The 25,965-nt window shown below is 43.5% G+C and overlaps 1 long non-coding RNA gene across 1 annotated transcript in view; it reads right to left on the bottom strand.

The window, feature by feature from the left end:
- LOC138723612 (uncharacterized) overlaps nt 1–18,081 on the bottom strand; it is a 38,327-nt gene extending 20,246 nt beyond the window's left edge. The window contains exon 1 of the long non-coding RNA XR_011337901.1: nt 18,004–18,081. This is a non-coding gene — a long non-coding RNA (uncharacterized lncRNA). The remainder of the gene's footprint in view (nt 1–18,003) is intronic.
- Nucleotides 18,082–25,965: the final 7,884 nt, after the last annotated feature.

Raw genomic sequence — 25,965 nt, 5'->3', positions numbered from 1 at the left:
TGATGAGACAGAGTCAACATAGGGGCTGAGGTCCAGCTGGGAAAGACAGGACTAGGGCTAACGTCAGCTGTGCTTCTCTTCAATTCAGAGCACAGGTTAGTTTAGGAAATTCAGGCAGGAAGCCATGTTCCTACTGCCTCTGTTTCTAGTTTTAATGTTGCGATGCCCACCTCTAACTCTTTTTCCTCTGATAAGCCTTACAGCTTCAATGATTCTTTTCTTCTTTACTTTACATAGGACATGTTTGATCCAGATCCAATTTATACCATTTCTTTTTCTACCTTTTCCATGCCTTTTTTTAAACATTTTTTCCTACTGAAGTCGATGCCACCTACAGGTGGAATATTCAGCTACTTGAAAGCTGGGCTGTGTTATAGATGGCTCCAAAACTACAAAAGACACTTAAAATTGATTCTCTAGCTGTTTACAGTACATGTAAGAAGATGTTGGAAGAAGGATGTTGAGGCTCTGGAGCGAGTCCAGAGAAGAGCAACGAAGCTGGTGAGGGGGCTGGAGAACAGGTCTTATGAGGAGCGGCTAAGAGAGCTGGGGGTGTTTAGCCTGGAGAAGAGGAGGCTGAGGGGAGACCTCATTGCTCTCTACAACTACCTGAAAGGAGGTTGTGGAGAGGAGGGTGCTGGCCTCTTCTCCCAAGGGACAGGGGACAGGACGAGAGAGAATGGCCTCAAGCTCCGGCAGGGGAGGTTTAGACTGGATATTAGGAAAAAATTCTTCACAGAAAGGGTCATTGGGCACTGGCAGAGGCTGCCCAGGGAGGGGGTTGAGTCCTCTTCCCTGGAGGGGTTTAAGGCACGGGTGGACGAGGTGCTGAGGGACATGGTTTAGTGTTTGATAGGAATGGTTGGACTTGATGATCCGGTGGGTCTCTTCCAACCTGGTTACTCTATGATTCTATGTATTTTATGAGTGCGTGTGTGTGTGCAATTGTGTGCACAGAGACCTATGAACTCCCTGGCATCAGATACATTCAGTTTTCCAAAATATCCATTGGAAAATGTGTTTTTCATCTTGCTAGTTCACCCGTTCAACATAAATCAAACATCAGTGACATAATTAGACAGCAATCTTTGAAACGTTTCAAAATTAATAGTGCCTGAAAGTGAACATTACAGCAGAATACTACACGTTGCTGAATTTCCTGAGGAATTCCTTTCCAAGGCCTGTGCCAGAAACTGGAACATACTGTGGAATTAATACAGTGTTTCAGATATTATGGAATTACTACATTTTAGATCACATCTAGTACTTAACTCTTTGGTTTGGGATAACCTCCAAAGTCTTTTGAAGGAAGTATCTACAGTTATCAATCCAATTATCATCAAGGAATGAATCTTAGTAGCTTGGGGTGACTTTGGTCCATAGAAATGTCACATTTTCAAACCAAAGCAGTGGAAATTTCTAGAGTCAATTCCTCTAGAAATCCAGACTGCCTCTCTGCAATTCAATATTTTCTGTGTTCTTAATAAAGCATTTAGATTTATTTTTGTTTTGCAATACATGCATTACAGCCCTCTCTGGCTCCGTTAATAGCTTTGTAATCTTAGTTCTGAGCTGAAACAGGCCCTGACACTTTATTATACGTGAGCATTGGTTTCCAAAAAGCCCTACTTGCTTTCTAAGTTTTACTGGGACAGACTTTAAAAAATGATAAACCTGGGAGATATAATCTCTGAAAATGAAATTGCCACACCTACTTCTTTCTAAGATACGCACTACGAGCAGTATTGAAAGGCATGCCTGCTTCTGTCCTGAAGAAAAGTTGCCAGGCCCAAAAAACTTAGTTAAATTTTCAATAACCCCTAGTTACAGATGTCCTTCTACTCCTAACAACATGGTTACACAGCAAACTGAAAGAACCTTTAAATACTTTAAGTATTAATACACATAAAATTATAATCAGATAGGTTTTTTCAAAATACCTATTTGGAAAACACTTGTTTCATGAAAACCTTGCTCTAGCATTGGTTTGACAGCCACTGCCCATCAGCACGACTGAAGATGCAAGATGCACTGAGCAAAACCCCGTCTTCTTCTGGGATCCCTCAGTTCTAAATTTCATAGAAACAGGAGAGGAGGATCTGAATTTCATCGATTGATTAAAATGTATTCACTCCAAGCGCTTTTTAACAAACTTCACAGCAAATTCCACTGAATCAAGCATACTGTGCCTTAAGCCAAGGACAGATATAATAATTCATTTTGTAAATGGCTGGTTTAAGTCGGTGCCAACTGTACCTTTCCGAATTCCAGGTCTGAGCTAAATCTTATATATTTAGAACCACAATATGCGAGTGAGACAGTCGGATCTTGTTTATTGAGATACACAGTAGAACCCAAGGAGCGGATATTACAGTGGAAAGTAATCTAAATTGCTTCCACAGAATTCCTACTACTTTCAAGTAATAAAAATGTTACACTCTACGCTCTAAATAAAATCTTAGTTGTTATCGACAGTCAGTATGAGACTCAGTCAGAACTACCAAGCTGTGAAAATAAGGTCCAGCTTCTGTTGTTTCTGTTGATGCATTTGGCATCCAATCATGAAAAACAATGTCCATGTCACTAAAATGGCCTCGAGGCGTTCCGTATATCTACATCGAGGTTAAACATCTGTGTGAAGATGTGACAGCACACCTTATAAAAGATATTATTGAGTAATATAGACTTTCTGTAATAACCAAACAGTAAAGAATATAGCTTTTTAAAGGTCTCCCCATGGCTGATCTCATGACTCAAAGATGAGAGACTGTGCTGCAAGCTAAGTAATAAAATCTGGTGGATACTGTGGGCTAGCTTGTGACAAATCATATCAAAGTATTATTAAAGAAGGAACTTGAGACCCAAGACTATTATTGATTCTTGACAGAATTTCTTATAAATAAATGTTGCAATCTGATCCTGGGCTCCCAAGGCCCTGGTAGAATCCCGGCTGTTACAGGGCAGGTTGCAAACCAGCACCGTTATATTAGCGAGAGCCGAAAGAAGCATATTCAGTGTCAAAGTACAGGTAGCAAGGTCTAAAAAGCCCAGGAAGAACCTGTTTTTCACAGGCCTCGTACGCTTACAGCCGTGGATTACTGTTTAAAATGGCAAAACAATTTCTGAGCTTCTAAGAGGGCTGTGAACGTGTTAGCGGAATGAATCCGTGACCCTTCAGAGCTCTAAGGACACACCTCCATTAGTGTCCATATTCCTGCGCCGAGGCAGCTGATACAGTCAACCAAAATGACAGGGTGATAAATATAAAACCACTATCATCAATAAGACTGGAATGTAAAAGCACTTAGTTTCAGCCTAAGTAACTCACAGAAAGTTTGGTTTCGAGAACCAACGTATCATCCATCACTACTCTACCTTCTGTTGACAAAGTAATTGTAAGATATCTAGAATGGAGGCTCAATATGAACTGACATTTTTGAAAGGAGGAATTGTGTGCTGCACTTACTCATTAAATGTATTTTCCTCCACTAAAGATGTTTCCTTTTTTAGTTTATGTATGAATAACTTGAGTTAAAGTTCCCTTGACACACTGACTTTGCTTTGAATAGCACCTATGTTCATTAACATAAAACCTGAAAGAAAATAATTTTAATGCAGCTTTTTTAACACTTCAAAAGCCTTTAACAAATTGATCGAGCACAATTATGTATTCTAAAGGGAACTGTAAAGAGATCACACAAGGTTGAAAAGTTCTGGTTAATAAAAGAAAAAAAAACCCCAAGTAAAACCAGGCACTCGGTGTGGAACTTTGACGCAGAGTGGGAGAAAGTCGTAAAATTCTATTAAAACCCCTATTTTAATCCAGACACACAATTATTGTCTGTGTTATTTAGTGCATACAAAATACCCCGCTAGCTCGATAATGTGAAAAGAGAGTGGAGAGGTCAAGATGGGCAGAAATTAGAGCGGAGCTAAATTACCAGTCTGCTTCCTACCTACCGCACCTAGCGAGTCAAGGCAAGGCCGAACAACCGCTGAGCAAGGTGATCACGCCGTTTATGAGCACGACTGTGTGCTGGTGGGCAGGAACCCAGCCCGTAAACATGGCACTCCTCTCCATGCTAATGGCACGGCATTAGTGGTGTTATTTTAAAGCACTCTATGATAACAGCATTCTTTCAAATCTCTTACAAACTAAACCAACAACTCATCACATCCGAATGGCTCGGCTGATGCCGTATGAGCCAGTACTGAACAGGAAACAGATTCCAATCTGCACAGAGCAGTGGCTTCTCTCTTATATTTATGGGCCTAAATTTTTATTTGATTTTGTATAAGAATATTTTAGGTGGTGCTTTTGTCATTACTGATTACTGAAACACAGCCACCCTGGTTCAATTCAACATAAAGAAGCAGAATAAAACCATCAGCAGGTGGAAGGTCCAGGTCCTGTGGCTTCGAGCTGTGAAGCCCCCGTTTTGCTTGATATTGAACAGAGATAAGTGATCAAGCAATCTTCTTTGTTTACATGAAGTATCTTCCCAGAATGGCAGAAGCTGTCTGTGGGGAGAAGCCCTCCATTTGCACACCCTCTCTGTCCACCACCCTGCCAGCAACGCTGCCAGCAGACAGAAAACTGCACAGACTCAGAACTGGCTGGATGGGGAAATGAACTGCAAGGAGAGGGAAAAAAAAAGACTACGAGTTGCAGGAATCTAAACCGCATTCCCTCCAGCGACCAATCTTTGTGCTATTGAGAAGACTTTGCAGATGGATCTGTCATACATTGTGGGATTTGTAGTGGTACGAGACAGAGATGCTTTTTGATGGGGAGTGGGGAATGTCCTTACTGACATCCCAGAGGATCGCGGAAGAGCTCAGTGAACTCCGCTGAGGACATCTGCTCCTCTTAGAAGACCTGAAAGCACGGCAGCAGGAAGGCGCAGAAGCCAGGAGCAGAAGAAGGAGGCAGCACTGCAGGGAGTGAGAAACAGAGCATCCTACCTGCTGGGCCCCCCAGGCTGCCCACAGCGCAGCACTCCCCGCAGGAGGCAGAGGAGGGGACCAGGCCCTGAGGATGCACCCAGGGATCATCCCGCTGGCCCTGGAATGGCGCTGAGTACCGGCTAGGAAAGTCACTCCTAGGAAAAGATTCACATTGGGTATGTTTTCCCTAGAACTGTTTTTTGGACAAATTCTCTATTCTCCTTCAAACTGAATGAGGGGACCTAAATGAGAAAATGTCAGCTTACCTTCAAACAACGTTTACCGAACCCAGGCTTTCAGTGTTAGGCTTGACCTAACGCCTTAGTCTGAAGAGAGCTGCTTTGACCTGCCTATTCTTTGCATCTGGTGACAACCCCGGGCACCAGGACACATGACTGATGGTTCCCAACAAAATAGCTATTACTGGAGTGAGATCACTATCGTCACTGGAACAGGATTTGCATTTTGCTGCAGATAAGGGGGAGTCTGGGAGTAGGAAGGTGACAGTGTCAACAGCAGGAGTGTGGGAACAAGACCAAGCACAAGCTCCTAAAGGCTGAAAGAGTAGAAATGTGGAACTCGCAGCCCCGCAGCCTCAGCGCTCATCCTCCCTCCCTTCTCAAACACCCATGGGCAAAAGAGAAATTCCCAGCCCATTCCAAATGCCTCATCCCCTATCTAGAGGATCAGATACAGTCAGACAGAACTACAGACCGAATCAAGAAATGCTGCTACATTAATTTTTTCAGTATTTTGGAGCCGCTGACTCAACACTAAAAACATCTTTACAATATTTTGTTTAGAAAAACCCCAACTTTCATTATGCGAGGCTAATACAAAATAAGTAGGATTAGAATTATTCCATACCTAAAAAATCTTAAAAATCTATGAAGTTATATTGACTAAATAGGCAATAAAAAGAGGGGGGAAAGCCCCAATATTGGCAGCAAAAAAACAATAGCACCGTGGGTCAAATTCTTCTACACATACGCACAGCACAGAGAGTCAGGCGCTCGCACAGTCCTGTCAGGATGTACAGGATGACTGGAGGAATAAAATAGCATTCAGGAAAATGAGGACGACACAATCTGGCGAAGGATGGATGTTAGAAGTAAAGCTAAGTTCCAGCAAAGGATGGGCTGAGTACAGCTTTTGTTTTTCCATCCGCTGACCCCACAAGATGGAGGTTTATTCCCTTAGGCTCCAATGTGTTTCCTGATAGGCTGTTTATTTTTGTGAAACTCAATGATCTCTGTTGAAGCGTCATTAAAACAAAAACCCAACCCAAAGCAAACCCCAATTAGTGCCAAGCAATCTTCAGAGATGATAAAACGAGTATGATTGAAGTTGAGATTTGAAAAAACAAATCTGTGTGTCGATAAATATAGTGATCAGGATGAGCGGGAGGTGTCAGACAGAAAAACCTGCCGCAATGCTCGCTGCTGCCAGCATGCAGAATGAAAGTCTAGGAGAGCTCCTTGGAAAATTCTTAGGGAAATCTGTAGAGCACTTCAGATTGACGTTGTTGTCCTCAGGGAGGTAACATATGGGTGGGCAATGACCAACAACACAAGAACCTACATAAAACATTCCTACAGCAAGAGAAGCCGCTTGGACCTCTAGCCACACGAGACCACAAATGCAGCAACTTTCTCTACCATCTATTATCCTTTCACGGCACCAGTTTTGCCAGTAATTAAGCCGGTTTTGGAGGTTCCTGGCCCTCCCCTAACACACTCTTTCTGCCTCTCGCCAATCCTGTATGCACGCACCCTCCAGTCTAGACTGGTGGTGGTTTAGAAGGGAAAGGGATTAAAACCCTCTCTCCCACTCACGACCTTCTCCTCCCCAGCGCTTACGGGCTCCTTGCAGATGAGGAATGGCCACAACCAACACGGCAAAAAGAAGTGAACAGCACAGGCAAGGAACTTCACATGCAAATCTCACTCCTGGGGAAAACAAACTGCAGGTACAGTTTTGTCTGGTGAGTACAGACCTCAGTATTGAATCAGGAAGCATCATCAGACTTCGAATCACTGTTTACTTTAATTAAGCACAAGGTACTGATGTATTCAGATAAAAAATGCCAGGCTAACCAGCCCAGCGCCAAGTGATGGCAATCAGGCTGCCTCTGGGAAAGGCAGCACTGGTATTAAAATGCATCACATCCTTTGTTCTGCTTTCCCTTCTCCTGTGGAAGGGGTTGTGGCCACGGGACAGCCACAGCCAAGCCCACATGGAATTCTTCCCTAGTTAAGGCTACTAAGAAGTAAGAAAAGAAAACACCTAAGAAGCCAAAGCACAGATAAGCAGCAACCGTGTTGCCGGCTTAAGGTGGAAAAGGTTACTAGATTCTGAAAGGTGAGGAAATAAGGAAGATTTTGCAACATTTGTCAGATAGAATGTGGGAACAGCCTGGGCAAAGAAAGGGAGAAAGAAAGGACTGAACACTGGAGGTGCTGCTGGGAAGCGAGGAGGAAGAGCTGGATATCAAATTTACAGGTCCTTTGAGCTCCTCAACGAAGACTCCAGAGAAGGTAAAATGTCACGGTCATCAGTCTCGGCTGACTTGCTGTTCTATTGCCAGATGGGACCATTATCGTCTCACTGAATTATAATCGTGTCAAAACTCCACTTGGATCCAGGAACGAGCTTTCGGAAAAACCCTGAATCAAGGCAGAGCTTTCCTGCCTTGGAGATCCGCAGGACACACGACCGGCAATGGGACTGAAATGTATGTCTGGGACTCGCTGAAACACGCTTCCGTGAACATCTGTTACTCTTGGTAACTCCTGTGTGCCTTACCTCTGTATTTTTCTTGTGTTTGTTTCTTTCTAATAGATAAGATGGTTATCTAAAGCTAAAATACGTATTTGACTCACTTGCAATTCCAGGAAAGGAGGGATGCGAGGGGATTAATTTTGGAATGACCTGGTAACAAATAAGAAGTAAAATGCTCAGCAAACCAAAAAGCAAAATGTTTAGTTTAGACCACATGCAAATTCTAGGCAGTATTTCAGCACTTTGTTTTGCCTCAATCAATTTACTGTCTTAAAATGAAAAGTGACTTCAAACAGCAAGGAAAGCACTGGATTTTGAAAATGTTGAAACATTATTTTGAAACTATTTAAAATACAGTTAAATATCCTGACTTTGAAAAACAAGCAGTTCTGGACAAAGTACAAATAAAAAAGACCTGTGGAATGTGTTGTTATCATCAAACTGGATCTTTCCGATGGTGAATAAAAAGGCTGGGGCAGAAGATGCTGAAGTATCCCTCCTGGGGTCCCTCACTCAGGAATGACCAGGGTTCCAGGAGGTGGCAGCCACAGAAACTGCTTTTATTCAAAGAAAAATCTTTGCAGCAATGATTGTGGTGCTAATTTCCAGCGAGACACAAGATATTGTATTACTGCTGGCAACTCTTTCTTCTTGAAGGAGCAAGAAGACAGACTCCTGACTTACAAAGCCATCAAATCACCCAGCAAGAAATACTCCAGCTTCGAATTTGAAACATTAGCCAAACCAGCATATTCCAGCAGACAGCTCAGAACCTGGCAGAGGGCTCCACAACCCTACATCTGTCCCTACCAGAATCAGCGCAGTTAGGTTTGCAGCATCAAGAAGCTGTGAGTTACCGCTCTGTGTCACACCTATATTCCCTACAATCAAATAATTCTCCCTTTTTTCTCATTTGTTAGTAATTCACAAGCACGTTTTTACAAGCCGTGCATTGTTCTCCTATGCCTTTCCTAGAATGGGTGCCTGGAGTGGATCATGAACTGCCCAGCAAAGCGCCCCTCTCCTGCTTCCAGATGTGTCTGGGATGGACAGCTCTGGGTCGCTGCTGTAAAAAGGCTTGATACAGCCTCCTGCCTGAAAAGCACCTCCTTGGCATCTCAGTTTGCCATTAATCTGAACTCTATTATCATTTATTTTGAATACAAGTATTTCTATGTTTTCAAGCTGCATGCATGTACATCTTCAGTGCATAAATCACAGGCAGTGCAGAAAACGGAGTGTATTCTCGTTAATGGCAGGCTCAGCTTCAAATAAGTTATCCCAGTGAAACCACTTTTAACTTCTAATGCCATATAATCACAAGGAATAAGGAACTAACTCGCCTCAGATGGGGTTGCCGTGCTGAGGGTTCTAAGCGGGCGCCCAGCTCCCTTAGACACCAGCCTACGACAGCAGATAGAAGCTCACAAGCGTGCGTTTCATTTGCAGATGAAAGCAGAAGAGCCTGGATGGAGTTTTCATTTCCAGCAGAGCTTTGTTGTGGTTGCTCCGCTGACTACAAACTGTGATTCCCCGAAACGTTTAGCCCTTGAGAAAGAGAAGCGGGAGACAAATCACATGAGGAGGGGTAGGGAACAGCAAAAGATTGAACACTTTTTCGAGCTCAAACATGTTTCACTGAATTCCCGTCTCTGTTTGGCCAGGTGGAGCTGGAACGCGTTAACCCAAAAGCCGTGTGGGAGGGTAACGCTGTGCTGCAGCTGCACTGTGTGCATGCACTTCTTATCTTTCTAGGAACCTATTCCAGATGTTTCAGTAGGGGAAAATAAAACAATTATCTTGGTCGTGTTTTAAGATAAGCTCTCAGCAGGTCTGGGAAATGTTTTAATCTGGCCTTCCAGCTCCTTCAGTAAATTCCCTATCACAGTATTTCTCTAAAACTGTTTATGTCCCTTTTTATTTTCTCTGCTACTTGATGTGTGTAGGAAATTCGGAAAAAGTGATAATAAAAAAGGAATAAAAGTGCATCAATATTTAGTGGCAAACACTTTTTAGTGGTAAAATGTGGCAGCAGAGCATTGGAACCTTGTACAGAACTAAGGAAAAGCTTCTGATTCTAATTTACCACTGTTTCTCGATGTACACATTGCAAAATCTTTTACATAAAGAACATTTACTTCAGATCCTCATGGAAAAAGATAATGTCAGCATCAGTGGCACAACATCAATATTTATCAGCCAGCAGGTAGGATCCTGCTTGGTATGGCAAGGATAGAAGAGAACATTGAATCTTGGGAGATGCTTTAAAGTGGGGGGAAATTACACCATCAGGTCTTGTTTTCCTGTAGAAAACAACAGAATCCACAGAGCACGGGTGAGAGGCCCACTAGGGAATCTCCAGGACCACACAGATCCTCTGCTCCTCAGAGGGAGGTGCGGAAGGAAAATGTGTTCTTTACAATGTAACGCAGGGCTGGGGAAGCAAAGTGAAAATGTGTGTGGGATTCACTGCTCGTAGGTTCTGCCTGTACCTCTTAGACCTCCTCCAGGTCCCTTCATCGATCACATCATACCTACTTGAGTTGCCCCCACAGGCCGCTTGCACAGGGCCCAGCACCCACAGCACCAGGACCCCCATTCGGTTCCGCCCTCTCCCCGTTTCGATTGTGTTTATTCCATCGCACTGACAAACACACATTTCCAGCGTTAAACACCTGCGATGTGCTCAGTATTGCTTCGTGATAGATGATGCCACAAATCTTGCTGAATTGTCCTTCTTTTCTCCAGCCTAGGCCCCTTCCAGAGATTTTTCCCAGCCGTACTGATTTCATTACAGCAAATGTCATATCTCTTTTAGCTTACAAATTCCCGCTCTCAGAACTCAGGCAGCCACTTTAATGCAATGTTAAATTTTTAAAAACACTTCCACGTTATCCATCCACTTGCTTTTTAAGAGTGATTTCAAAATACTGTTATGTCCTGACCAATTTTATTAGCCCTTTCCCCCCTTCCCTATGATCAAAATTAACATCTGTACAAAGAAGACACCCTCTCTTTTAAAGGATTACTTTTCATCTGGAATCATGCACAGAATGTGCCTTCTAACTCCATCCAGTGTAAATAACATGTAAAATAATCAAAGCATCATCATGACCTGACAGCAGAAGCCTTTTGATGAATAGGGGTTTAGGTAGGATTATCATATGACATTTCCAAACTACATTATATTTGAGTTCTATACTATTGCATTAAATTCTTCTATCGGGCTGGATTTGTACATTTAGCAAGTTATCAGCGCTCTCCTTTGTGGTCAGATTTATACAGCAATTGCAGTCGAAAGCACCAGAAGTTGGGGAGTAAAGCAGAGCAGAGGAAGAATATTCTACAAATGAAGAATCAGGTCCTGCTCTAGTTATGCTGTGTTATTTCTCGCTCTGTTTATCTCTGACAACGGTTTTGGCTTTGTTCAGAGCATCAGGTACCAATACAGTCCCTAAATATGATATAATTTAGGGTATTCGATGGGCTGAACAAACAAGCAGCACAACTACATCGCGGGGAGGTTTGAGGAAACGCTGCCTTCCTCCCCGCCACCGCACCCTGATCACAGCAGTCAGATTCTCTTTATCCTGCAGCTCCCCTGCGAGTTACACAGTGACCCACAACTGCACCATCTGCCCCACGACCAACCGCTCCTGAGCACGATGCCGTCAGCTGCGACTGCTGCAGCAAACCACGCTCCACTCCAAAGGCAACCACATACCCTAAAAATTGTCACTTTAGCAAGAAGTGGCTTCTGTGACAGGGCAAACATGAAGACTCAGCTGGGCTTTGGCGCACATAAAATGCTGAATTGATCGGGTTCTTTAGTTTTCATCAAGGATGAAGCTGAACCATCTCTACCGAGAATGATGCTACGAGATCTAGGATAGGTTAGGGAGAAGCAGTCCTTGTCCTTACCAGCCAGCTGATTGTCCCAGCTTTATGGATGATCTCAGAGTGCATCTATCAAGCGCAGTAAGCACTGGTAACCTGCAGCTGCAAAAATAAAAAGGCCTATTTGTAACAGAAAAGTCTGCACAGAACAGAATCAGAGAATCACAGAATCACTAGGTTGGTTAAGACCCACAGGATCATCGAGTCCAACCATTCAAACAGACATAAACAGACGTAAAACACCCTCGAACACTCACACACCCTCAGAGAAGTGCTTCAACACACCCTGCATTAAAGGTGTCAGTGGCTCAAGAAGAGCAGCCCAAGAGTAAGGTAGCAAAATGAGAAACAGAAATACAAAGAGAAACTGAGAGAAGCCAAAAGATGGAATAATAGGATTGAAAGGAAGATAATTCAAACCAATGTGGAGCTAATAAATCTAAGCAACAAAGAAGACAAAAGGAGAAAAGAGAGAGTGTGTTAGAACAGTAGGAGAGGGAACAAGCAAATAAAAACTGCCTTTCCCAGCCCATTTCCCTTCCTGGACTCAGCTCTACCATCCCATCCCGGGCTGGCTTCTAGCCTAGCTCACAAAAAATACATATTTCAGCACTGGAATGCCCCAGGATGCATGAAATGCACATTCTTAACAAACAGATTTTCCAGAGGAAGAAACCATCACAGAAGTTTATCTCGTTTGCACAAGTTGCTCAGTTAAAACTGCAGAGTGGAGGAGAAGGAGGAAGGTGAGAAAGAACAGAAGGGAGAGGAATGAGGACAAAGTCCTTGTGGTGACAAAGACTAACGCAGGGCTCAGCAGTGTCCCCAGGGCTGGTGGTTGGCCCCTACCCACAAGTCAGCAAACGCCACTGCTATCACCCAATCCACAGCGTTTACCATGACGCAGAGGCGCAGGGATAGAGCCTTTCCCAGCCAATCAACTCCCACGTGAATGACAATCTCAGCAATTTAAAGTAGTTTAGAACTCTGCCCTCCACTACAGCTCAAAACCCATTGCTCTTCCATCCCAAACGTCATGCCGATGCTGAATTGAAGAAACGGGCTTGACCTCCTCTGCTCTGAATGAGCACCGACAACTCTCTGCATGCAGAAAGAGGACATTTCCAAAGTAAAATCAAATCAAATAAATAAGAATCAATATCTCTAAATGGAACTATCTCCAGTTACCCTTTCCCTATCAAGCCCCAAGTCTCCAGAGGTCCCTTCCAACCTCTCGCATTCTCTGAACAGACTCAGAGAATCACGGCCACTGATGGAGCTTAATTGCTTATCACGGTCCAAGATATAATGAAAATAGCCAAGTGTTATAAAATAAAACGCTTCAAGTGGTATCAGAAAGAAACACAGTGCTTAAGAACTTAAAACACTTCAGCTGCTAAAAACACCTGTATATTCTAAATTCTATCAGCTCTAACAGGTGCTAACTGACAATTTACCACGTGCTGAATTCCACCTGAATTAATCCAGAACACTGACATTCAGTTTTCAGCATCCCGATACAGCAATTATTTCCTGTAGGCAGGTTTTGGATGAGAAAAAGTGGTACTGGGTTTCTTGCTTTTTGGCAATAAATACAACCCACGCAACATTATAAATCACGGATTAGCAAAAAGAATGCCTCCCTTCTCACTAAAAGTGAGTTGATGTGATTCCTGTTCAAATGAGTATAAACATGTCTCAGTTTGGAATATTTCAGTATCACAAGCGATAACACAAATATTTGGATGAATAAAGTAATGAAGAGGTTAAACCTGATTGTAATTGGATTTCAGTATGCATGGTCATGTGGCTAATAGTAAATTTTCCTTGATTAACTGATCCTGTTTGTTAAGAGCTCCTATTAACATTAGCACACTCCACGTCGGCTGTAGAGACGCACCATGGACCGGCACAAGATTAATGAAAGCAGGTACGCAGGCTGATTAGAATGTGGCAGTTTAATAAACTCCTCTAACATTAAATTATTTAATGCATTCATGCTCATGTAGGCTATTCGATGGTCAGCTTGACCACCTAGGTGTTAATATTGGGAATTGAAATGCAGAGGATGGAAGAAATATAGCAGTGGATGAGGTAATTAGCTCTCATGTCTGATAAATGGGGCAATACCTATGTGTATACATGTTTTAGCGCATCACAAATGGTGCTTTCATTAACCAGAATCTCTGGCAGAAAATTTTCTGGACGTTTAGCTTGATTTGGATCCCATAAACAATTCTACTAACTACTATAGCCAGGCTCTGTTTAATATTTGAAGCAAATTTAAAGCAAGCTATAGTGATAAAACACGTTGTTAAAATAGAACACAAAAATTATCCTTGAAGCTTCAAAGTAATTTGGATGTTCTTCCAGTGTCCTGCTTTGAAACAAAGATCATGTTTACTAAAGACAGCCTGAAAAGCTACGTGCTGGGGGCCAATACGTGTTTTACAAAATCATGGAATGGTTTGGGTTGCAAGAGACCTCAAAGCCCATCCAGTGCCACCCCTGCCCTGGGCAGGGACACCTCCCACTGGATCAGGGGCTCCAAGCCCCATCCAACCTGGCCTTGAGCCCCTCCAGGGATGGGGCAGCCACCCCTGCTCTGGGCAACTGGGCCAGGGCCTCCCCACCTTCATTGTGAAGAATTTCTGTCCAATGTCTAATCTAAATCTTCCCCTTTCCAATTCAGTGTAGACGCCCTAAGCCAAAGGCGAGGATGGAACTGGCATGTCACACGATCTGACGCACCGTGTTTTGTCTTCAGTGGCATCCAAGAGCTGGCAGTCCTGCTGCCCAGCCCTTTTTGCTGGCATTTGAACCTCTTTCCAGATCATTTAGCAAATCTAAATAAATGAGGGGAACGGCTGATGGGCTCCAATTCAACACCATGTCCAGCTTCACAATCTTTAACAAAATACAACCTCGCTAAAGCACTTTGGTGAATGAGCACTTTGCTTATTGACTGTGGTCTCTGTCCGTTCGTTTACAGTAAGGCACTCATTTCAAATAGCTTTTGTAACATTTTAAAGATTAAAATGATATAAAATGAATAGCTTTAATACTGATCAGCCGTGTAAGTGCATATTACTGGAATTTAATTAGCCGAGCGATTACGTCATTGCCAATAGTACAAAGTGACAATATTGATGGAATCAGCCACCACTCCAGACCTAGGAATCTAGCCTAAACACAGGGCTCTTAGATAGGATTGGGGTGGAAGCTGTGTCTCTTCTGACAAACTTTGAGTGCTGTCATCCCAAGAGATTAAAAAAAAAGTGAAGTAAATTGAGGTGTACTGAGGGCATACGTGGGACAGAACGACATCCATGAAACGTCAGCAGCATTTGCAGGCAAAAAAAAGTAGGACGTTGTCAGGAAAAAGGGGATGCCTAGTGTTGGGCTGCTCACAGTCACTTAGGACACTGAAAAGATCCACAGCACAGCTGAACAAAAGAAGGTAGAGATGACTCCAGAAATGACACTGATCTAAAAGAATGAGTTTGTTGGACCTTGCTGGAAAACATGATGGAGGGGTGGAAGCAATGAGAAGAAAGTGAGTGTCAGTTTGTCTGATCTACAAGAACCTGGAGTGTTCTCCTTGGGTTTGCTGATGTGGACAAGGGATTGTTTCTGGCTGGCTGATGCCTCTATGTGCAAGCACAATAGGATTTGATCATCAAACAAGATTACTTTGCAGAATCACCTGTCTCAATTTCTTCCCCAGTTGGTGCTAGCAGAAGAACTTAAGTATCTATCTGCCTCCTTGGATCAACTAGAGTGATATCATTTTTCATCTGCAATTGCTCCTTTAAATTTATAATAATAAGATCAGAAAAAAAAATACAGAATCATTTAGGTTGGAACAGGTTAAAGTTGGAAAAACATGTTCCACCCTTCACTCTGAGGGAAACAGATGTCATTACTGCCTTTCTCCACCTTGCAGTACGACTTGTAATTTAAAAATCTACCTTTTCTGACATGGATCTCAGGTGGTCACAGTGGATTTCATCTGGTTTCCCTCGATTTTCCCTGTTGTCCCCGTGGGCACTGGCTGCTCCTGAAGACCAGCACCCTGCTGCGTGCCAAACCTCACTCGGGTACTCCTCAGGGAGAGGGAAGAGAAGGGATAAACATAATGTGCAAGCAACCATAGGAAAGGAAGATGGAGGCAAAGTCATGAAGAGGACGCGCATGCTTGCAGCTGGATTTGATCCCTAACTGTAGCTCCTGAGCACTTGGTGGATAAACGGTTGTATGATGTGGCAATGAAGAATTCCCAGGCAGTAGAAGATGCTACATCATGAAAAGGGAATCTTTCAAACTGTCTATCAGAACATGAAGCAAGCTCTGTGGGTGCAGGCAGACCCTGGACCCTCACACCGTGAGGCCGTGTGCTGTGTGATGTGGGGAAGAGCCTCCTGAAGTTTGGCCACTTGTCCTGTTTTGGCAGATGTGAAGATAAGGAGAGACAATTTAATGTAGGGCAGGATTACCAGGAGGCACTGCCAGCCGAGCTGCCTACCTCCTAAGCGGCTTCCTCCCGCATGTGAAGCTTTGGCAGCTCACGTTCTCCGATGCAGATTTCTCTCTCAGAGCTGAGAGGTGCGCAGCACTGCACTGTCTGACAAGTGTAGGATCCTGGGTATCATAAAGACACAAGGGCTGCACCGCATTAGGTAATTTCACGAAGTTGCCGTTCTTATTCCTCTGCTTGTCTAATCCTCTCTTCTCTCTCTTCTGTAATCTCTCCGAGTCCCCCTCCAATGCCCTTCCAATTACAGTTCCATGCTGCCCATCACGCCGTCGGGTGGAAGATACTAGGTTTGGATTAGCACTAAATTCTCTTAAGTCTTTCAAAGTCTCCACCTGGGTATGAAGTAAGCCCAAAACTTTAATTACATCTGCCCAGCTGATACAAGTTGTTCTTTCCAGCCAGGTACTTGCATTTCAGGAGACCAGACCAGCGAGGAGTTTATATTTTTGGAGCGTGGGCTAGCCACAATTTTGAACAGAAAGCTCCCTAAAGGAACTGGCTAACACACGATGCCATTTCTACTCTTGAACCGTGGCAGTTCTCTTAAGCAGGTGACATTTTTCACAGGTAGCTGCCGCAAAAAAAGCTCTCAATGTGAATGACGTTGGAGTCGTCTTGCTTTAAACGACATGCCTCAACACAACTAAACGTGAGAAACAGAGGCCGATACATTTCTTCCCTAATTGCCTTTAAAACCCGCACAGGGACACCAGGATATAAATGAAATTTGGGTTGGTTCTGTTTAATGCTGCCTCTCATGTCTATTTAAGTGCAACTACCTGGATCAGATGGATAGATAATTTGCCTCCTAACAGCTCATGCCCTTGCTTTATTAATCTGGTTATCTTTAAGAGCAGGTTTTCCAGGTCGAGACCCTGAGGGGAGCCACTTAAAATGAATACTCTTTGTTGGCATACAAATGACTATGACGTGCCAGTCGCCTTCCCCCACCGATCCTGGGAGAATGCGAGACTTGGTTAGGAAGCCCCAGCTGCGCCGCCCCCTGAAAAGGACGCTCCCCCTTCCACCCTATGGCTGCTGCCAGCGAAGGATGGAGGTTCCTGGGCCAGAGGATGGCTCTTGGACCCAATTTCCTTCTCCAGAGTACGTAGCTATAAAGCTTGTGCCTGTAGAAGCATTTCTTGATGGAAAGAAAACCCATAAGATAAGAAAATCCACAGCCATTGTACCTGCCCCCCTTTCCTGGGGCGAGGGGGCCCCGCTAATACAGCCCAGCCTTCCCATGGAGAAATATTCTTAAAAGCAGTTTTTCTAGGGGAAGATTTTGAGAAGCACTCTAAACAGCCCCTGGTGAGCACTCCGTAAAGAGCACCCAGTGTACTTTAGAAATTCAGTCTGGTACAAATACCCGGTGCGACGAGGAGAGCTTGGGCCAGCAGCTCCCATTGCAGCGAGGGCTGCTCCACCTTGGAGCTCCCAGGTGAAACACTGAAAATCACTTCCAAGGATCACATAGCACTGATTATTTATTTCCTCCCTCCTTTTGACTTCAGGTTTTTCAAAGGCTGCTTCAGAATTCTTTTTGGCTGTTTCAATACCCAGAATTGCTGCAAGGACTCCTCGTGGGGTTAATTTCAGTGGGTAACTTGACTTTGAAAAATACACATATATAGATAAACAAACTTATATTATTAAATGTTATACCCTCCCCTTATATTAAAGAAACTCAAACAAAGTTAAGGAGTGTAAGAAGAAAGGTGGCAACAATTAAGGTAGTATTAAGACTCCTATAATCTTAATTCATCCCCTTTTAATTCAGTATTTGCAATATAGTTTAAAATGCTATGCTTGCACTATGAATTTTTGCACGGGGAACTCACCTCAGCCGGTGTCTGAACGAGGAGCAGGGCAGGTACTCAGTGTTTTTGTTACCCTCACTGTTGAGGGTGGGCCCCCACCTTCCTCTGCGCACGCTCTCTTCACCCTGTATTTCACAGAACAAAGAGTTTTCACTGACTCGTGGGACAGTCCATTACCCTCGTGGCTCAGTATCCGGATATTTCTCAAACATTAATGAATTTATTTTCAGAACATCCCTTTGGTTGATTTAATTGTAAACCATTTTACAAGTGGGAAGCTGAGGCACAGAGCTAATAAGGTTAAAAATATCTGTTCATCTGGGGTTCTTCTGAGATGCCTCACGCTGTCTCTCCTCGCTACGGAGTATTATTCAACACCACATTTGTTGGGGTGTGCTCCCTCCGGCCCTGCTGGACCCCAAAGCAGAGCACACCTCCGCGGGGTGACGGTGACAGCTTTGTCTGGGCCAGCTGGCACACGTGTGATGCGGTTGCCGAGGGCAGCAGCAAGGCTTGGGCTGAAGTTCATGGGAATGAACAATAAATCGAGCCATCATAATGAACCTAGAGACAATTACACTAAGTTTTCTAGTGCTAAAACCTAATTTTCCTACAAGCAAAGCCAGGGCGCTGGCTGGGGGGGTTTTGCAAGCAGACGGATGGCCCAGCAAAGACAGGTATTTTTACACCTTTGTGACTAGAGAAGAAATATTTAAACTCGAATTTTGTCTCCTATTGCAAGCATTCACGTGTCACGAGTTCCCTAAGGGGATGATGCTGTGGGAGAATACCTGTCTACACCAACTTCCTGTCCTTTTCAATCTATATTTGCATGCCCCTGAGAAAAACATGCTAAATTTGGTACCATAGGCATCTCCAAGTGATTATTTAATTGTAAAAGTACATTAAAAGTACTCTGCAGAGGGTCTTTCAATGCTACGTTTTGAAGAAGGCAATATATTTAAAAAACCTTGTATTGGATTTTTTTATTAAATCCTCCACCAATTAAAGAAAATGTCTTAAAAGTGGAGGGGTTTTTCAGTATTGAAACCCCTCCTTGTTTAACAGGAACACTCACTCTTAGCAGGGCAAGTGGCACCAGTTCTTTTCGCAGTAACTGTGGTGGACAAGGAGTGTTCGTCCACATGTGGTGCAGCAGAAAGCAGCACACATCCATCTCCTGTATTTGTCTCTGGGACAGGTGGCAATAAATTCCTACTTCTCTGCTTTAATTTTGATGGTCAGACAGACAGGCATTTATTTCACATTGGATTCCTTTTTGGCAGCATCTCGGAATATTATCTCTTCCAGACTCTTCCTCGAACCGAGTCTTAGCTCAAATGTCATCAACACCAGCAGCTGTTTCACATCAAGGACAGTCTCCTCCGTCTCTTACACCCCTTACACTGGTTCACGTTAGGCCATACAGAGAGCTTCCTTGTGCTTCACCTCAAAATCTTTTGTATGTTTTATAGTGGGAAAATGGAACAAATCTGAGCTGACTATTCTGTGAAAGCACGTTAAGGTAAGTTATGTGGAAAATTGGACTGAAGCTGCGTTTACAGCTAAAATCCACTAAAGTACAAGAAAATAAATAACATTCCAACCAGACATGTATTCCTACTACTGATTGTGAACTGGGGTGAGAGACTTCAGTCAGGAATCAACTCATCGCTGCTCTTCTCAAGTCCTGGGCTCTCCCTGCATTAAAGCTGATTTAAGTCAGAATAACGTAACACCTTTTAATGTTTACTGAGAAAAGCTACACTTCTGATAATAGATCAGTATGAATGTACAGTGAAAACTGCTTTTTCAGTATTCAATACTGGGCTCTGGTACTGCTAATGTCACCCAAAATGTCATTTTTAAACCACACGAAGTAGCCTTTACGGTAACAGTCTCGATACATTCAGGACGTGCCTACAGGTCTAACTGGGAGCCAGGAACGAGGTTTTAAGTAACAGAGATGCTGTCCGAGTGCCTAAAGCTCAGTGTTCTGAAGCCAACGTGAAGGATCCAACTCTTTAACGGGGAGTTAGTTAACTCACACCGCATTATATCGCTATCTCCCCTGTAGATACCTGTGCTGTGTTAATTACCAGAGCAGCAGCCAATGTAATCACTCATCGCTGGTGGCCCAGCGCCAAAACCTTTGGCTATGGCTCTTGAATTTCTGCTCACTAAGTCGCTGAGGAGAATCCTCGCTACGACTTCCCTGTGCACGGGGAAAACCTCCATCTGAGGGATGCTGAGGGAACATTGAAAGGGACTCGTTGGAAGAAATCAAAAACATCATCAACAAGAATAAAAAGAGTCCCAAGAATCCAGGTAAATGCTTTAACAGAAAGAATGAGAGAAAACATAAGGTAACAGGAGCAAGCGTGTGCAGAGAAGAAGCAGACATGATGCCAGCAGAAGAGCATGAAATGGACATGGAGATGTCCATGGGGGTGATCGATGGGGTGATCGATGCACACGCTGCACCTACACCACTGCAAACCCCTCGTCCATGAACGATATCACAGCAGCTCCGACCCTGCAAGCCGGTATCACAGCAAAATGGAACTTGATTCCATTGTCTCCCAGCTTTAACAAATGGGCAACGTTTATTGGTTAATACTGAACCTAAAAGCAATCTCTTTTACAAACTCAAGAGTCTGATTCTCATTCAATGCAGCGCATTAGCAATCATTAAAAAGTACAGACTTAAAGCAGCATCGCTATCAAATATAGTATAATGCATTAGAAATAAATGCCATATTAAAATAGGGACTTTTGCTACAGAATCACACTTTTAACTTTTTTTTCCCCAAATAAATTACCAAAACTTCTGCACTATGAAAGCTCTCAGGCAAAATTAATGGTTTTGTTTTGCAAATTAATTTAGATATTAAAAAATTATATTTTCAACCAAGATCTCAGTTACTCAGATTAAATATTAACCAAAAGCTGTCTTCTGCTTAAATAGAATTTAGCCTTTGAAGTGTTTTTATTAATCTCTTCTGATGTAGGTGCTTGAAATTCTATGAAAGTGCTGCTGCGACCAGTTCTGTGCATCACTTACTGTAATTTATTTTCAGAACATAATTCTATTTATAAATGAAAATCCTATTAAAAGAAGACAAGAAAAATTAGTCCCAGACTTTGCATTGGTAGAGTAGAAACAAAATGAGCGGCCTAACCTGAAGTGACATTTACAAATTACCTGTTAATTTAAACCGGGTTGAAGGATGACAGAGTTGAGTCGGACTGACAGGAAGTACCGGAGGAATGACAGTTGGGTCTGCAGTGGCCATAAAGCTCCCACCGCACGCGCATTCATCTGCCTGCGCCGCCGAAAGCCTCCCCTGCAGTAAATAATGTATTTGTAAAAATATTGACTTTGGAGCAGCCCAGCGAGTGAGCGTTTCATGGAGCCAAACACCCAGCCCCACAGCACCTTCCCTGGAACTCCTGTTTTTACCAGGGATAGGAGCTGCTTGGAGATGGCCACCTGCCTCCAGGCACACGGGTGAGTCACCGCCACCACCCCCTAAAGCCAAACCACATGATTTTCTTAAAGGAAATAAGACAAGAAGTGACAAGGCTCACATCCTTTAGCTGATGCAGGATAAGGTCCATGCCCTGAGCCCAGGTCCTTTGTTCAACAGATGTTCTTTGAGCAGACACGACTGCAAAGCAAGGCCACGCAGTGCCAAATATTCATAAAGACAATAATAGCTGCTCACACTCCGCTTAAAAAATAGGAATGAGAATGGTCAAAAGAAACTGCTAAGAGACCCATTATTTACTCACTTTGGAAAATCAAAATGGTGCTTGAAGGAAGAAGTTCAAGTGTCTTAAGCTTTAACATTAAACACCTTCCAAGTCTGCAAACTTTTATACAATACTTTGAACTATCAACTGAATCATTAAAATCATCAGATCACAGAAAGTTTTGGCTGGGAAGGGACCTCAAAGCCCCCCCAGTCCCACCCCTGCCCTGGGCAGGGACACCTCCCACTGGATCAGGGGCTCCAAGCCCCATCCAACCTGGCCTTGAACCCCTCCAGGGATGGGGCAGCCCCCACTGCTCTGGGCAACCTGGGCCAGGGCCTCCCCACCCTCACAGCAAAACATTTCACAGCAAAAAAATGAGTATTTAGGTCTTAAACTAATGGGATGGCAATGATGTAGGGATCTGTCCCTCTCAGGACAGCCTGTAGAGGAGTGCATCTTCCTTGCAGGGGAGCCGGGCGTACATGGAGAGAAAGGCAGACTCCAGCTAGCTCACACAGCCCACACACAAGATGTTCTCATGCAGGCTCAAGAAAAACCACTGCAATATTTTTAAGCGGCAAGCTGTACGTTAAATACACACAGAAATTACTGAACGTAAATTTAAGGTGTTACCCCTTGGTTTGGGGATCTCTCAAAGCATCAGCTTGTTTGACTCCCCAGGCCCCCAGTGGCGCTTGGAGATCGTCTTTATGTTCCTGAACAAAGGGATGACTGCCCAAAACCTGTTTTAACAAACTCAGCAGTCCTTGTTTCAATGCCATTTCCAGAACCCTTGCTTTTGAGACTGACATTCAAAACACACAAATTTCAAGCATCGCCAAGTCTGCGACACCAAACAGAGTCAGGATTTCTGCTTGCCAGTGGGTACCATCACTTTGCAGTAGACCCTGTGCATTTGAGTATTTTCTGATTTTTAATCTTAGCACAGGACCCCTGACTTTTTTCTTTTTTAAGTAATGGCTTGGCAGTGATAGAATTTTACACCTACTGTACAAAAGCTTTTCCTTATTTAATAGCACAGTATAAATTGTGGAAGCAGAAAAGAATCTTATTATCATGGAAGAATAGTAAAATAAGATCTGCAATACCATTATTTTTGAAATTAGACATTGGACCATAGTCAAAAGATCCAAGTATAGAACATCTCTGGTCTGAAGCGTGTCACTGATAAAAAATGGTCCTCAAGTTCAACTTAAAGAGTCCAAGAGGACACAATTAATATTTTGATTTCTCTCTGGGAAAAAAGAAGCTCCTGCAATAGATAAAAGTTCTGGGGCTCCGCTCACAGTGAAGGGGACTAACAGAAAAGAGAAGAACAACATGAAAACTGAGCTCTTATAGCAATGCGTTACCCACAGGCTGAAACCGGTAAGGGCTCACCCTCCTCACAGCAAGGAGAAACCAGTGGGAGCACCCAAGCAAGAAGAGCTTTTCTTTGGAGATGTCCAGTAGCAGGAGGAGGAACATAACCTGTCTCCAGCAATACAAAGTGCTTTCACATGTCTGTACACCCTCCGTATGTCTTTGGGGAGATCACTTCTATTTGGATTTGGAGATAGAACTCATAGACAACATGTTATTAATTCCCTCCCACGCATCTCTGCCCAGAAATCTTCAGACACTTCTTTGCCTAATCGCAATTATTTATCCAAGCTTCTTAAGAGCTCCTGTACTGTAAGACCCATCCCCGTGCCCTTATACAGTACATCAAGGGCATATGATAATGATAACGATCAATGTGATTGTAACACTGCACAAAGGCCAAGATGTCAAGGCCATTTCTTCATTAGAAAAGAGGACTATTGATTATTAACTAGAGACTGGCTAGAAACGAAGAAATTAATAGGCAGATTACCCACCAACCAATTACCCGCAAAGACTTAGTCAGGTATTTGGGATGCAAATTAATTACCTGTGGCACTGGAGGTGGACTTGTTATTCATTCGGCTCTATTATTTCAATGGGATGTATTACAGGAAAGGGAATTTTGGGCTGTACTTGCACCAAATTGACAGAAAGAGGTTACTTTTTAGTTCAGTAATGTCACATCTACCCAGGCAGACGTTCAAGCCATCACATGAGAAGTTCTGTAGTCTCTCTGAACTAATCCGCTGAACTGCAGCAAACCGAGCTAATATTCATTGTGCCTTGGGAGTCACTATGTGTTAGCCCGTGACTGAAAAGCATAAAATGCTCTGCCAGAAGAGTTTGGCCTCTTCCAAGTACCTCAATGCTGCTCTGGTGCACCTCACACTCTGAACACAGGGCTCACACCACAGGGATCTCACATCATGCCTGCCCAGAGAACCTCCTTTGGGTTTCTATAATCAAAAGATGTAATTGCATTCTACACATTCAGAAAAAGTAAAATTCACTGCTATCTGTTGGGGTTTACTCTTTCAACTGCAGAAATTCATACCTTTCCCTTGGTTTTTTGTTTGTTTTTTTTTTCATTACCTGCTTTTTATTGAGTTTTAGAGGAGTTAATTCTGATGCCCTGGCAGAGAAAAATAAGTAAGAGCTCCATGACCCTTTGCAGCTCCACCTGCTGCTTCAGGAGGTCATGTCACTAGATATGAAGTAATTTATGTAAGACTCGAAAAAGCATTTGGTATCCCCTGATTCCTGTTACACCAGGGAAAAGGGATCCCAGCAATGAGTCGGGTGTCAGAGCAATGACATGAGACCTTCCTGTTCTAACTTTGTTTGCTAAGTAGTCAATTCCCTCTGGAAAACACTCCTAATGGGTTTTTTATCCCATATCCAAAAAAATACCACTGTAAACCTAATGCATACAGGTAGCTGTATTTTCATTAAAATCCTACAGATAAACTGTACCAGGAATGCACGAAAGGGAATCACAAAGTGTGCAGGAAACAGGGTATCAACAACCGTTTGTCCATCATTTGCCACTTTCAGTCTATAGAGGCAGCCCTCAAAACCGTTAAAAAGACTAAAGAACACACTTCTACGACTGAGGGGTAAGTTCTAACCCTACTATTCATATAAACTAAGGCTGTGACTGCCAAAACATGTTTCTTTCTTTCAAATATCCTTTTACAAGATTGTGTCCCCTCTGTCCTGTGCTTGCAGGACTGCGACCATGGCCCCGGACAGGAAGGCAGCAAAAGTATTTTATTTTACCTCATGTATTTGGAGGAGGTTCAGACTGACAGGTTACCTAATTTCCAGAGGAATCTTTGGGGTTCCGACCCAGACCCTCGCTGCTGCTGACAACACACGCCAGAACGACTCCAAACGCTTCATTCCCCTGGAATGTGTGAAACATTTGAGGAATGTGTCCTGCTTTAGCATCAGCCTCTATCTGCATGGCCACCTCCATTGGGTTCTTCCCAGCCTGCACGGACAAGGCCCTGGAAGCTGCCCCTCTCTGGATCTTTCTTTCTCAACTGTGGGTCATTCAGAGTCATGCTCAGAGAGCCCTTTAACCAAATCCTTACACAGACGGCCGAGGCAAGACCGAGGCATCCATACCCAGGATCTTTGGAGCTTTCTTTTATAATAAAATTTAGCTGTAACCCCACTGAGTTTAAATTCCACGGTGCCGGAGTGACCCAGGTGGTGTGCGACAAGCAAATCCTTACTTGCCCGTTGCTCTCCCTCTCCTTGTGCTCATTAATCACATTTGGATGCTACTGTAATAGAGAGCAGACAGGCTGAAAGCAGAGAGCAGTGTTAGGCAAAGTCCCCAGTCCCCTTTCCTATGGGAACGGGATAAAATAAACAGCTATTACTGATACTGTTTGTATTCCTTTTCTGACCAAAATTTAAGATGCAAATCCTGGCATCTCCTATGAATATCGGCGAGGCTAACCTGGGAGAATTGGTTAATGTAAGAGGGGCTTGGGTACTTATTAAAAACCCTAGGGCCCTTACTGCAGAGACTCAGGCCAAGATACGCAGTCTGAGGAGCTCTTCTGGCTTTGCTTTGATTAAGATAGTATCTAAGTCAATAAATATTCTCACCACCAGGGCCTTAGGGGATGAATAACTGGTCTTACAGCCATAGTAAAGGCTCTCAGGACTGTGCACTGGCCAAACCCCGTAATTACAGCCAGATTCAGTGTCCCTTTCCAGGAGAGCCTGAAGGATTTCCGAGAGCTTGGATCCAAATGCTGAGGAAGCAGCTGTTTATATTTCCTATAGGTTTTGAAAGACAGGCATAAAAGACTTTGATGTTTA

Source organism: Phaenicophaeus curvirostris, chromosome 8 (assembly GCF_032191515.1).
Source record: "Phaenicophaeus curvirostris isolate KB17595 chromosome 8, BPBGC_Pcur_1.0, whole genome shotgun sequence".
Taxonomy (NCBI): domain Eukaryota; kingdom Metazoa; phylum Chordata; class Aves; order Cuculiformes; family Cuculidae; genus Phaenicophaeus; species Phaenicophaeus curvirostris.
The sequence above is the reverse complement of the archived record's forward strand: the minus strand, read 5'-3'. Positions and strand labels throughout refer to the sequence as shown.